A 13,127-nucleotide genomic window follows, 5' to 3' on the forward strand; every position below is an offset into this window, starting at 1 on the left:
GATGAAGTGCTATTGATTGTTAACCCGGGATAGTTGGAAAGCTTATATTCAGCTGTTTACATTCATGCTATCTTTATATTTCATCAACAAGACAAAACAAAAATGACCTCAATAAATTGCAATAAATAAGAGTTTAAGTTACTTGGCGTTAGAACTTAAAACCATTAATAGATATTCCAGGAGCTTTCAGAATAATAATTAATTCTACAACTATATCAAATGTATTTATCCAATCCTTCAAGCAGTGTTTGATCCAAGGTGATAAACAGTCAAAAATGAGACACAAGAAAAATTAATCTTTTTTCAAACAATTAAACTTGGCCTGTACAGGGATCGAACCAATGACCTTGGCGTTATTAGCACCACGCTCTAACCATCTGAGCTAACAGGCCGTTTTGCACAATTTCCTGGAAGTCCAGCATATGAAGAAGTGCTAATGATAGTTAACCCGGGAGATTTGGAAAGCTTAATTTCAGAGGTTTACCATGAAGTTATAAATATATAATATCAACATGAAGAAACTAATATGACTTTAAAAAAATTACAATACAAAAGAGATGTTCATACTTAGTGTTAGAACTTAGAACCATTAATGTTTTTCCATGTGTTTTAGCAATAAATAACAATTCATCACCTATATGCAATTGATTCATTTATCATTCTATCAGCTTCCCCTCAAAGGAAATATAGAGATACACATGATACAGAAGAAAATACATCTATTTTCAACATTAAAGGAGCATCAAGTATTGGCTTGGAGACTGATTGAAAATATGTCCTTGGCATTTTTAACTTTTTGCTCTAAAGACTACACTAATAGGCTCACTAAATATATAGCATACTATTGAAGAAATAGCAGATGATGAAGTGCTACCGATTGTTAACCCGGGATAGTTGGAAAGCTTATATTCAGCTGTTTACATTCATACTATCTTTATATTTCATCAACAAGACAAAACAAAAATGACCTCAATGAATTGCAATAAATAAGAGATTTAGTTACTTGGCGTTAGAACTTAGAACCATTAATAGATATTCCAGGAGCTTTCAGAATAATAATTAATTCTACAACTATATCAAATGTATTCATCCAATCCTTCAAGCAGCGTTTCATCCAAGGTGATAAACAGTCAAAAATGAGACAAAAGAAAAATTAATCTTTTTACAAACAATTAAACTTGGCCTGTACAGGGATAGAACCTGTGACCTTGGTGTTATTAGCACCACGCTCTAACCATCTGAGCTAACAGGCTTCCCCTCAAAGAAAATATAGAGATACACATGATACAGAAGAAAATACATCTATTTTCAACATTAAAGGAGCTTCAAGTATTGGCTTGGAGATTGATTGAAAGTATGTCCTTGGCATTTTTACCTTTATGCTCTAAAGACTAAACTAATAGGCTCACTAAATATATAGCATACTATTGAAGAAATAGCAGATGATGAAGTGGTACTGATTGTTAACCCGGGATAATTGGAAAGCTTATATTCAGCTGTTTACATTCATACTATCTTTATATTTCATCAACAAGACAAAACAAAAATGACCTCAATAAATTGCAATAAATAAGAGATTTAGTTACTTAGCGTTAGAACTTAGAACCATTAATAGATATTCCAGGAGCTTTCAGAATAATAATTAATTCTACAACTATATCAAATGTATTCATATAATCCTTCAAGCAGCGTTTCATCCAAGGTGATAAACAGTCAAAAATGAGACAAAAGAAAAATTAATCTTTTTACAAACAATTAAACTTGGCCTGTACAGGGATAGAACCTGTGACCTTGGTGTTATTAACACCACGCTCTAACCATCTGAGCTAACAGGCCGTTTTGCCCAAATTCCTGGAGGTCCAGCATATGAAGAAGTGCTAATGATAGTTAACCCGGGAGATTTGGAAAGCTTAATTTCAGAGGTTTACCATGAAGTTATAAATATATAATATCAACATGAAGAAGCTAATATGACTTTAAAATAATTACAATACAAAAGAGATGTTCATACTTAGTGTTAGAACTTAGAACCATTAATGTTTTTTCCATGTGTTTTAGCAATAAATAACAATTCATCACCTATATGCAATTGATTCATTTAATCATTCTATCAACTTCCACTCAAAGGAAATATAGAGATACACATGATACAGAAGAAAATACATCTATTTTCAAAATTAAAGGAGCATCAAGTATTGGCTTGGAGATTGATTGAAAGTATGTCCTTGGCATTTTTACCTTTATGCTCTAAAGACTAAACTAATAGGCTCACTAAATATATAGCATACTATTGAAGAAATAGCAGATGATGAAGTGCTACCGATTGTTAACCCGGGATAATTGGAAAGCTTATATTCAGCTGTTTACATTCATACTATCTTTATATTTCATCAACAAGACAAAACAAAAATGACCTCAATAAATTGCAATAAATAAGAGATTTAGTTACTTAGCGTTAGAACTTAGAACCATTAATAGATATTCCAGGAGCTTTCAGAATAATAATTAATTCTACAACTATATCAAATGTATTTATCCAATCCTTCAAGCAGTGTTTGATCCAAGGTGATAAACAGTCAAAAATGAGACACAAGAAAAATTAATCTTTTTTCAAACAATTAAACTTGGCCTGTACAGGGATCGAACCTATGACCTTGGCGTTATTAGCACCACGCTCTAACCATCTGAGCTAACAGGCCGTTTTGCACAATTTCCTGGAAGTCCAGCATATGAAGAAGTGCTAATGATAGTTAACCCGGGAGATTTGGAAAGCTTAATTTCAGAGGTTTACCATGAAGTTATAAATATATAATATCAACATGAAGAAACTAATATGACTTTAAAAAAATTCCAATACAAAAGAGATGTTCATACTTAGTGTTAGAACTTAGAACCATTAATGTTTTTCCATGTGTTTTAGCAATAAATAACAATTCATCACCTATATGCAATTGATTCATTTAATCATTCTATCAGCTTCCCCTCAAAGGAAATATAGAGATACACATGATACAGAAGAAAATACATCTATTTTCAACATTAAAGGAGCATCAAGTATTGGCTTGGAGACTGATTGAAAATATGTCCTTGCTATTTTTAACTTTTTGCTCTAAAGACTAAACTAATAGGCTCACTAAATATATAGCATACTATTGAAGAAATAGCAGATGATGAAGTGCTACTGATTGTTAACCCGGGATAGTTGGAAAGCTTATATTCAGCTGTTTACATTCATACTATCTTTATATTTCATCAACAAGACAAAAAAAAATGACCTCAATGAATTGCAATAAAGAAGAGATTTAGTTACTTGGAGTTAGAACTTAGAACCATTAATAGATATTCCAGGAGCTTTCAGAATAATAATTAATTCTACAACTTTATCAAATGTATTCATCCAATCCTTCAAGCAGTGTTTGATCCAAGGTGATAAACAGTTAAAAATGAGACACAAGAAAAATTAATCTTTTTTCAAATAATTAAACTTGGCCTGTACAGGGATCGAACCTGTGACCTTGGCGTTATTAGCACCACGCTCTAACCATCTGAGCTAACAGGCCGTTTTGCACAATTTCCTGGAAGTCCAGCATATGAAGAAGTGCTAATGATAGTTAACCCGGGAGATTTGGAAAGCTTAATTTCAGAGGTTTACCATGAAGTTATAAATATATAATATCAACATGAAGAAACTAATATGACTTTTAAAAAATTACAATACAAAAGAGATGTTCATACTTAGTGTTAGAACTTAGAACTATTAATGTTTTTCCATGTGTTTTAGCAATAAATAACAATTCATCACCTATATGCAATTGATTCATCTAATCATTCTATCAGCTTCCCCTCAAAGGAAATATAGACATACACATGATACAGAAGAAAATACATCTATTTTCAACATTAAAGGAGCATCAAGTATTGGCTTGGAGACTGATTGAAGGTATGTCCTTGGCATTTTTAACTTTATGCTCTAAAGACTAAACTAATAGGCTCAATAAATATATAGCATACCATTGAAGAAATAGCAGATGATGAAGTGCTATCGATTGTTAACCCGGGATAGTTGGAAAGCTTATATTCAGCTGTTTACATTCATACTATCTTTATATTTCATCAACAAGACAAAACAAAAATGACCTCAATAAATTGCAATAAATAGAAGATTTAGTTACTTGGCGTTAGAACTTAGAACCATTAATAGATATTCCAGGAGCTTTCAGAATAATAATTAATTCTACAACTATATCAAATGTATTCATCCAATCCTTCAAGCAGCGTTTGATCCAAGGTGATAAACAGTCAAGAATGAAACACAAGAAAAATTACTCTTTTTTCAAACAATTAAACTTGGCCTGTACAGGGATCGAACCTGTGACCTTGGCGTTATTAGCACCACGCTCTAACCATCTGAGCTAACAAGCCATTTTGCCCAAATACCTGGAAGTCCAGCATGTGAAGAAGTGCTAATGATAGTTAACCCGGGAGATTTGGAAAGCTTAATTTCAGAGGTTTACCATGAAGTTATACTTATATAATATCAACATGAAGAAACTAATATGACTTTAAAAAAATTACAATACAAAAGAGATGTTCATACTTAGTGTTAGAACTTAGAACCATTAATGCTTTTTCCATGTGTTTTAGCAATAAATAACAATTCATCACCTATATGCAATTGATTCATTTAATCATTCTATCAGCTTCCCCTCAAAGGAAATATAGAGATACACATGATACAGAAGAAAATACATCTATTTTCAACATTAAAGGAGCATCAAGTATTGGCTTGGAGACTGATTGAAAGTATGTCCTTGGCATTTTTAACTTTATGCTCTAAAGACTAAACTAATAGGCTCACTAAATATATAGCATACTATTGAAGAAATAGCAGATGATGAAGTGCTACTGATTGTTAACCCGGGATAGTTGGAAAGCTTATATTCAGCTGTTTACATTCATACTATCTTTATATTTCATCAAAAAGACAAAAAAAAATGACCTCAATGAATTGCAATAAAGAAGAGATTTAGTTACTTGGAGTTAGAACTTAGAACCATTAATAGATATTAGAGGGGCTTTCAGAATAATAATTAATTCTACAACTATATCAAATGTATTCATCCAATCCTTCAAGCAGTGTTTGATCCAAGGTGATAAACAGTCAAAAATGAGACACAAGAAAAATTAATCTTTTTTCAAACAATTAAACTTGGCCTGTACAGGGATCGAACCTGTGACCTTGGCGTTATTAGCAACACGCTCTAACCATCTGAGCTAATAGGCCATTTTGCACAATTTCCTGGAAGTCCAGCATATGAAGAAGTGCTAATGATAGTTAACCCGGGAGATTTGGAAAGCTTAATTTCAGAGGTTTACCATGAAGTTATAAATATATAATATCAACATGAAGAAACTAATATGACTTTAAAAAAATTACAATACAAAAGAGATGTTCATACTTAGTGTTAGAACTTAGAACCATTAATGTTTTTCCATGTGTTTTAGCAATAAATAACAATTCATCACCTATATGCAATTGATTCATTTATCATTCTATCAGCTTCCCCTCAAAGGAAATATAGAGATACACATGATACAGAAGAAAATACATCTATTTTCAACATTAAAGGAGCATCAAGTATTGGCTTGGAGACTGATTGAAAATATGTCCTTGCTATTTTTAACTTTTTGCTCTAAAGACTAAACTAATAGGCTCACTAAATATATAGCATACCATTGAAGAAATAGCAGATGATGAAGTGCTATTGATTGTTAACCCGGGATAGTTGGAAAGCTTATATTCAGCTGTTTACATTCATACTATCTTTATATTTCATCACAAGACAAAACAAAAATGACCTCAATAAATTGCAATAAATAGAAGATTTAGTTACTGGGCGTTAGAACTTAGAACCATTAATAGATATTCCAGGAGCTTTCAGAATAATAATTAATTCTACAACTATATCAAATGTATTCATCCAATCCTTCAAGCAGCGTTTGATCCAAGGTGATAAACAGTCAAGAATGAAACACAAGAAAAATTACTCTTTTTTCAAACAATTAAACTTGGCCTGTACAGGGATCGAACCTGTGACCTTGGCGTTATTAGCACCACGCTCTAACCATCTGAGCTAACAAGCCATTTTGCCCAAATTCCTGGAAGTCCAGCATGTGAAGAAGTGCTAATGATAGTTAACCCGGGAGATTTGGAAAGCTTAATTTCAGAGGTTTACCATGAAGTTATACTTATATAATATCAACATGAAGAAACTAATATGACTCTAAAAAAATTACAATACAAAAGAGATTTTCATACTTAGTGTTAGAACTTAGAACCATTAATGTTTTTTCCATGTGTTTTAGCAATAAATAACAATTCATCACCTATATGCAATTGATTCATTTAATCATTCTATCAGCTTCCCCTCAAAGGAAATATAGAGATACACATGATACAGAAGAAAATACATCTATTTTCAACATTAAAGGAGCATCAAGTATTGGCTTGGAGACTGATTGAAAGTATGTCCTTGGCATTTTTAACTTTATGCTCTAAAGACTAAACTAATAGGCTCAATAAATATATAGCATACTATTGAAGAAATAGCAGATGATGAAGTGCTACCGATTGTTAACCCGGGATAGTTGGAAAGCTTATATTCAGCTGTTTACATTCATACTATCTTTATAATTCATCTACAAGACAAAACAAAAATGACCTCAATAAATTGCAATAAATAAGAGTTTAAGTTACTTGGCGTTAGAACTTAGAACCATTAATAGATATTCCAGGAGCTTTCAGAATAATAATTAATTCTACAACTATATCAAATGTATTTATCCAATCCTTCAAGCAGTGTTTGATCCAAGGTGATAAACAGTCAAAAATGAGACACAAGAAAAATTAATCTTTTTTCAAACAATAAAACTTGGCCTGTACAGGGATCCAACCTGTGACCTTGGCGTTATTAGCACCACGCTCTAACCATCTGAGCTAACAGGCAGTTTTGCACAATTTCCTGGAAGTCCAGCATATGAAGAAGTGCTAATGATAGTTAACCCGGGAGATTTGGAAAGCTTAATTTCAGAGGTTTACCATGAAGTTATAAATATATAATATCAACATGAAGAAACTAATATGACTTTAAAAAAATTACAATACAAAAGAGATGTTCATACTTAGTGTTAGAACTTAGAACCATTAATGTTTTTTCCATGTGTTTTAGCAATAAATAACAATTCATCACCTATATGCAATTGATTCATTTATTCATTCTATCAGCTTCCCCTCAAAGGAAATATAGAGATACACATGATACAGAAGAAAATACATCTATTTTCAACATTAAAGGAGCATCAAGTATTGGCTTGGAGACTGATTGAAAATATGTCCTTGCTATTTTTAAGTTTTTGCTCTAAAGACTAAACTAATAGGCTCACTAAATGTATAGCATACTATTGAAGAAATAGCAGATGATGAAGTGCTACTGATTGTTAACCCGGGATAGTTGGAAAGCTTATATTCAGCTGTTTACATTCATACTATCTTTATATTTCATCAACAAGACAAAACAAAAATGACCTCAATGAATTGCAATAAAGAATAGATTTAGTTACTTGGAGTTAGAACTTAGAACCATTAATAGATATTCCAGGAGCTTTCAGAATAATAATTAATTCTACAACTATATCAAATGTATTCATCCAATCCTTCAAGCAGTGTTTGATCCAAGGTGATAAACACTCAAAAATGAGACACAAGAAAAATTAATCTTTTTTCAAACAATTAAACTTGGCCTGTACAGGGATCGAACCTGTGACCTTGGCGTTATTAGCACCACGCTCTAACCATCTGAGCTAACAAGCCGTTTTGCACAATTTCCTGGAAGTCCAGCATATGAAGAAGTGCTAATGATAGTTAACCCGGGAGATTTGGAAAGCTTAATTTCAGAGGTTTACCATGAAGTTATAAATATATAATATCAACATGAAGAAACTAATATGACTTTAAAAAAATTACAATACAAAAGAGATGTTCATACTTAGTGTTAGAACTTAGAACCATAAATGTTTTTTCCATGTGTTTTAGCAATAAATAACAATTCATCACCTATATGCAATTGATTCATCTAATCATTCTATCAGCTTCCCCTCAAAGGAAATATAGACATACACATGATACAGAAGAAAATACATCTATTTTCAACATTAAAGGAGCATCAAGTATTGGCTTGGAGACTGATTGAAGGTATGTCCTTGGCATTTTTAACTTTATGCTCTAAAGACTAAACTAATAGGCTCAATAAATATATAGCATACCATTGAAGAAATAGCAGATGATGACGTGCTATCGATTGTTAACCCGGGATAGTTGGAAAGCTTATATTCAGCTGTTTACATTCATACTATCTTTATATTTCATCAACAAGACAAAACAAAAATGACCTCAATAAATTGCAATAAATAGAAGATTTAGTTACTTGGCGTTAGAACTTAGAACCATTAATAGATATTCCAGGAGCTTTCAGAATAATAATTAATTCTACAACTATATCAAATGTATTCATCCAATCCTTCAAGCAGCGTTTGATCCAAGGTGATAAACAGTCAAGAATGAAACACAAGAAAAATTACTCTTTTTTCAAACAATTAAACTTGGCCTGTACAGGGATCGAACCTGTGACCTTGGCGTTATTAGCACCACGCTCTAACCATCTGAGCTAACAAGCCATTTTGCCCAAATTCCTGGAAGTCCAGCATGTGAAGAACTGCTAATGATAGTTAACCCGGGAGATTTGGATAGCTGAATTTCAGAGGTTTACCATGAAATTATAAATATATAATATCAACATGAAGAAACTAATATGACTTTAAAAAAATTGCAATACAAAAGAGATTTTCATACTTAGTGTTAGAACTTAGAACCATTAATGTTTTTCCATGTGTTTTAGCAATAAATAACAATTCATCACCTATATGCAATTGATTCATTTAATCATTCTATCAGCTTCCCCTCAAAGGAAATATAGAGATACACATGATACAGAAGAAAATACATCTATTTTCAACATTAAAGGAGCATCAAGTATTGGCTAGGAGATTGATTGAAAGTATGTCCTTGGCATTTTTAACTTTATGCTCTAAAGACTAAACTAATAGGCTCAATAAATATATAGCATACCATTGAAGAAATAGCAGATGATGAAGTTCTATCGATTGTTAACCCGGGATATTTGGAACGCTTATATTCAGCTGTTTACATTCATACTATCTTTATATTTCATCTACAAGACAAAACAAAAATGACCTCAATAAATTGCAATAAATAAGAGTTTAAGTTACTTGGCGTTAGAACTTAGAACCATTAATAGATATTCCGTGAGCTTTCAGAATAATAATTAATTCTACAACTATATCAAATGTATTTATCCAATCCTTCAAGCAGTGTTTGATCCAAGGTGATAAACAGTCAAAAATGAGACACAAGAAAAATTAATCTTTTTTCAAACAATTAAACTTGGCCTGTACAGGGATCGAACCTGTGACCTTGGCGTTATTAGCACCACGCTCTAACCATCTGAGCTAACAGGCCATTTTGCACAATTTCCTGGAAGTCCAGCATATGAAGAAGTGCTAATGATAGTTAACCCAGGAGATTTGGAAAGCTTAATTTCAGAGGTTTACCATGAAGTTATAAATATATAATATCAACATGAAGAAACTAATATGACTTTAAAAAAATTCCAATACAAAAGAGATGTTCATACTTAGTGTTAGAACTTAGAACCATTAATGTTTTTCCATGTGTTTTAGCAATAAATAACAATTCATCACCTATATGCAATTGATTCATTTATCATTCTATCAGCTTCCCCTCAAAGGTAATATAGAGATACACATGATACAGAAGAAAATACATCTATTTTCAACATTAAAGGAGCATCAAGTATTGGCTTGGAGACTGATTGAAAATATGTCCTTGGCATTTTTAACTTTTTGCTCTAAAGACTACACTAATAGGCTCACTAAATATATAGCATACTATTGAAGAAATAGCAGATGATGAAGTGCTACCGATTGTTAACCCGGGATAGTTGGAAAGCTTATATTCAGCTGTTTACATTCATACTATCTTTATATTTCATCAACAAGACAAAACAAAAATGACCTCAATGAATTGCAATAAATAAGAGATTTAGTTACTTGGCGTTAGAACTTAGAACCATTAATAGATATTCCAGGAGCTTTCAGAATAATAATTAATTCTACAACTATATCAAATGTATTCATCCAATCCTTCAAGCAGCGTTTCATCCAAGGTGATAAACAGTCAAAAATGAGACAAAAGAAAAATTCATCTTTTTACAAACAATTAAACTTGGCCTGTACAGGGATAGAACCTGTGACCTTGGTGTTATTAGCACCACGCTCTAACCATCTGAGCTAACAGGCTTCCCCTCAAAGAAAATATAGAGATACACATGATACAGAAGAAAATACATCTATTTTCAACATTAAAGGAGCTTCAAGTATTGGCTTGGAGATTGATTGAAAGTATGTCCTTGGCATTTTTACCTTTATGCTCTAAAGACTAAACTAATAGGCTCACTAAATATATAGCATACTATTGAAGAAATAGCAGATGATGAAGTGCTACTGATTGTTAACCCGGGATAATTGGAAAGCTTATATTCAGCTGTTTACATTCATACTATCTTTATATTTCATCAACAAGACAAAACAAAAATGACCTCAATAAATTGCAATAAATAAGAGATTTAGTTACTTAGCGTTAGAACTTAGAACCATTAATAGATATTCCAGGAGCTTTCAGAATAATAATTAATTCTACAACTATATCAAATGTATTCATCCAATCCTTCAAGCAGCGTTTCATCCAAGGTGATAAACAGTCAAAAATGAGACAAAAGAAAAATTAATCTTTTTACAAACATTTAAACTTGGCCTGTACAGGGATAGAACCTGTGACCTTGGTTTTATTAACACCACGCTCCAACCATCTGAGCTAACAGGCCGTTTTGCCCAAATTCCTGGAGGTCCAGCATATGAAGAAGTGCTAATGATAGTTAACCCGGGAGATTTGGAAAGCTTAATTTCAGAGGTTTACCATGAAGTTATAAATATATAATATCAACATGAAGAAACTAATATGACTTTAAAATAATTACAATACAAAAGAGATGTTCATACTTAGTGTTAGAACTTAGAACCATTAATGTTTTTTCCATGTGTTTTAGCAATAAATAACAATTCATCACCTATATGCAATTGATTCATTTAATCATTCTATCAACTTCCCCTCAAAGGAAATATAGAGATACACATGATACAGAAGAAAATACATCTATTTTCAACATTAAAGGAGCATCAAGTATTGGCTTGGAGACTGATTGAAAGTATGTCCTTGGCATTTTTAACTTTATGCTCTAAAGACTAAACTAATAGGCTCAATAAATATATAGCATACTATTGAAGAAATAGCAGATGATGAAGTGCTACCGATTGTTAACCCGGGATAGTTGGAAAGCTTATATTCAGCTGTTTACATTCATTCTATCTTTATAATTCATCAACAAGACAAAACAAAAATGACCTCAATAAATTGCAATAAATAAGAGATTTAGTTACTTGGTGTTAGAACTTAAAACCATTAATAGATATTCCAGGAGCTTTCAGAATAATAATTAATTCTACAACTATATCAAATGTATTTATCCAATCCTTCAATCAGTGTTTGATCCAAGGTGATAAACAGTCAAAAATGAGACAAAAGAACAATTAATCTTTTTTCAAACAATTAAACTTGGCCTGTACAGGGATCGAACCTATGACCTTGGCATTATTAGCACCACGCTCTAACCATCTGAGCTAACAGGCCGTTTTGCACAATTTCCTGGAAGTCCAGCATATGAAGAAGTGCTAATGATAGTTAACCTGGGAGATTTGGAAAGCTTAATTTCAGAGGTTTACCATGAAGTTATAAATATATAATATCAACATGAAGAAACTAATATGACTTTAAAAAAATTACAATACAAAAGAGATGTTCATACTTAGTGTTAGAACTTAGAACCATTAATGTTTTTTCCATGTGTTTTAGCAATAAATAACAATTCATCACCTATATGCAATTGATTCATTTAATCATTCTATCAGCTTTCCCTCAAAGGAAATATAGAGATACACATGATACAGAAGAAAATACATCTATTTTCAACATTAAAGGAGCATCAAGTATTGGCTTGGAGACTGATTGAAAATATGTCCTTGCTATTTTTAACTTTTTGCTCTAAAGACTAAACTAATAGGCTCACTAAATATATAGCATACTATTGAAGAAATAGCAGATGATGAAGTGCTACTGATTGTTAACCCGGGATAGTTGGAAAGCTTATATTCAGCTGTTTACATTCATACTATCTTTATATTTCATCAACAAGACAAAAAAAAATGACCTCAATGAATTGCAATAAAGAAGAGATTTAGTTACTTGGAGTTAGAACTTAGAACCATTAATAGATATTCCAGGAGCTTTCAGAATAATAATTAATTCTACAACTTTATCAAATGTATTCATCCAATCCTTCAAGCAGTGTTTGATCCAAGGTGATAAACAGTTAAAAATGAGACACAAGAAAAATTAATCTTTTTTCAAATAATTAAACTTGGCCTGTACAGGGATCGAACCTGTGACCTTGGCGTTATTAGCACCACGCTCTAACCATCTGAGCTAACAGGCCGTTTTGCACAATTTCCTGGAAGTCCAGCATATGAAGAAGTGCTAATGATAGTTAACCCGGGAGATTTGGAAAGCTTAATTTCAGAGGTTTACCATGAAGTTATAAATATATAATATCAACATGAAGAAACTAATATGACTTTAAAAAAATTACAATACAAAAGAGATGTTCATACTTAGTGTTAGAACTTAGAACTATTAATGTTTTTCCATGTGTTTTAGCAATAAATAACAATTCATCACCTATATGCAATTGATTCATCTAATCATTCTATCAGCTTCCCCTCAAAGGAAATATAGACATACACATGATACAGAAGAAAATACATCTATTTTCAACATTAAAGGAGCATCAAGTATTGGC

General features: G+C 31.9%; 7 non-coding genes across 7 annotated transcripts; all 7 read right to left on the reverse strand.

Moving 5' to 3' along the window:
* Positions 1-3,486: 3,486 nt before the first annotated feature.
* On the reverse strand, positions 3,487-3,560 carry TRNAI-AAU (transfer RNA isoleucine (anticodon AAU)). The gene has a single exon. It is a non-coding gene; the product is annotated as a tRNA-Ile (tRNA).
* Positions 3,561-4,348: 788 nt separating this feature from the next.
* On the reverse strand, positions 4,349-4,422 carry TRNAI-AAU (transfer RNA isoleucine (anticodon AAU)). The gene has a single exon. It is a non-coding gene; the product is annotated as a tRNA-Ile (tRNA).
* Positions 4,423-6,070: 1,648 nt separating this feature from the next.
* On the reverse strand, positions 6,071-6,144 carry TRNAI-AAU (transfer RNA isoleucine (anticodon AAU)). The gene has a single exon. It is a non-coding gene; the product is annotated as a tRNA-Ile (tRNA).
* A 1,652-nt stretch (positions 6,145-7,796) lies between these two features.
* TRNAI-AAU (transfer RNA isoleucine (anticodon AAU)) lies at positions 7,797-7,870 on the reverse strand. Its single transcript has one exon. It is a non-coding gene; the product is annotated as a tRNA-Ile (tRNA).
* Positions 7,871-8,659: 789 nt separating this feature from the next.
* TRNAI-AAU (transfer RNA isoleucine (anticodon AAU)) lies at positions 8,660-8,733 on the reverse strand. Its single transcript has one exon. It is a non-coding gene; the product is annotated as a tRNA-Ile (tRNA).
* A 788-nt stretch (positions 8,734-9,521) lies between these two features.
* TRNAI-AAU (transfer RNA isoleucine (anticodon AAU)) lies at positions 9,522-9,595 on the reverse strand. Its single transcript has one exon. It is a non-coding gene; the product is annotated as a tRNA-Ile (tRNA).
* Positions 9,596-12,690: 3,095 nt separating this feature from the next.
* Positions 12,691-12,764, reverse strand: TRNAI-AAU (transfer RNA isoleucine (anticodon AAU)). The gene has a single exon. It is a non-coding gene; the product is annotated as a tRNA-Ile (tRNA).
* Between the last annotated feature and the right edge of the window lie 363 nt (positions 12,765-13,127).

Source organism: Lissotriton vulgaris, chromosome 12 (genome assembly GCF_964263255.1).
Source record: "Lissotriton vulgaris chromosome 12, aLisVul1.2, whole genome shotgun sequence".
Classification (NCBI taxonomy): Eukaryota; Metazoa; Chordata; class Amphibia; order Caudata; family Salamandridae; genus Lissotriton; species Lissotriton vulgaris.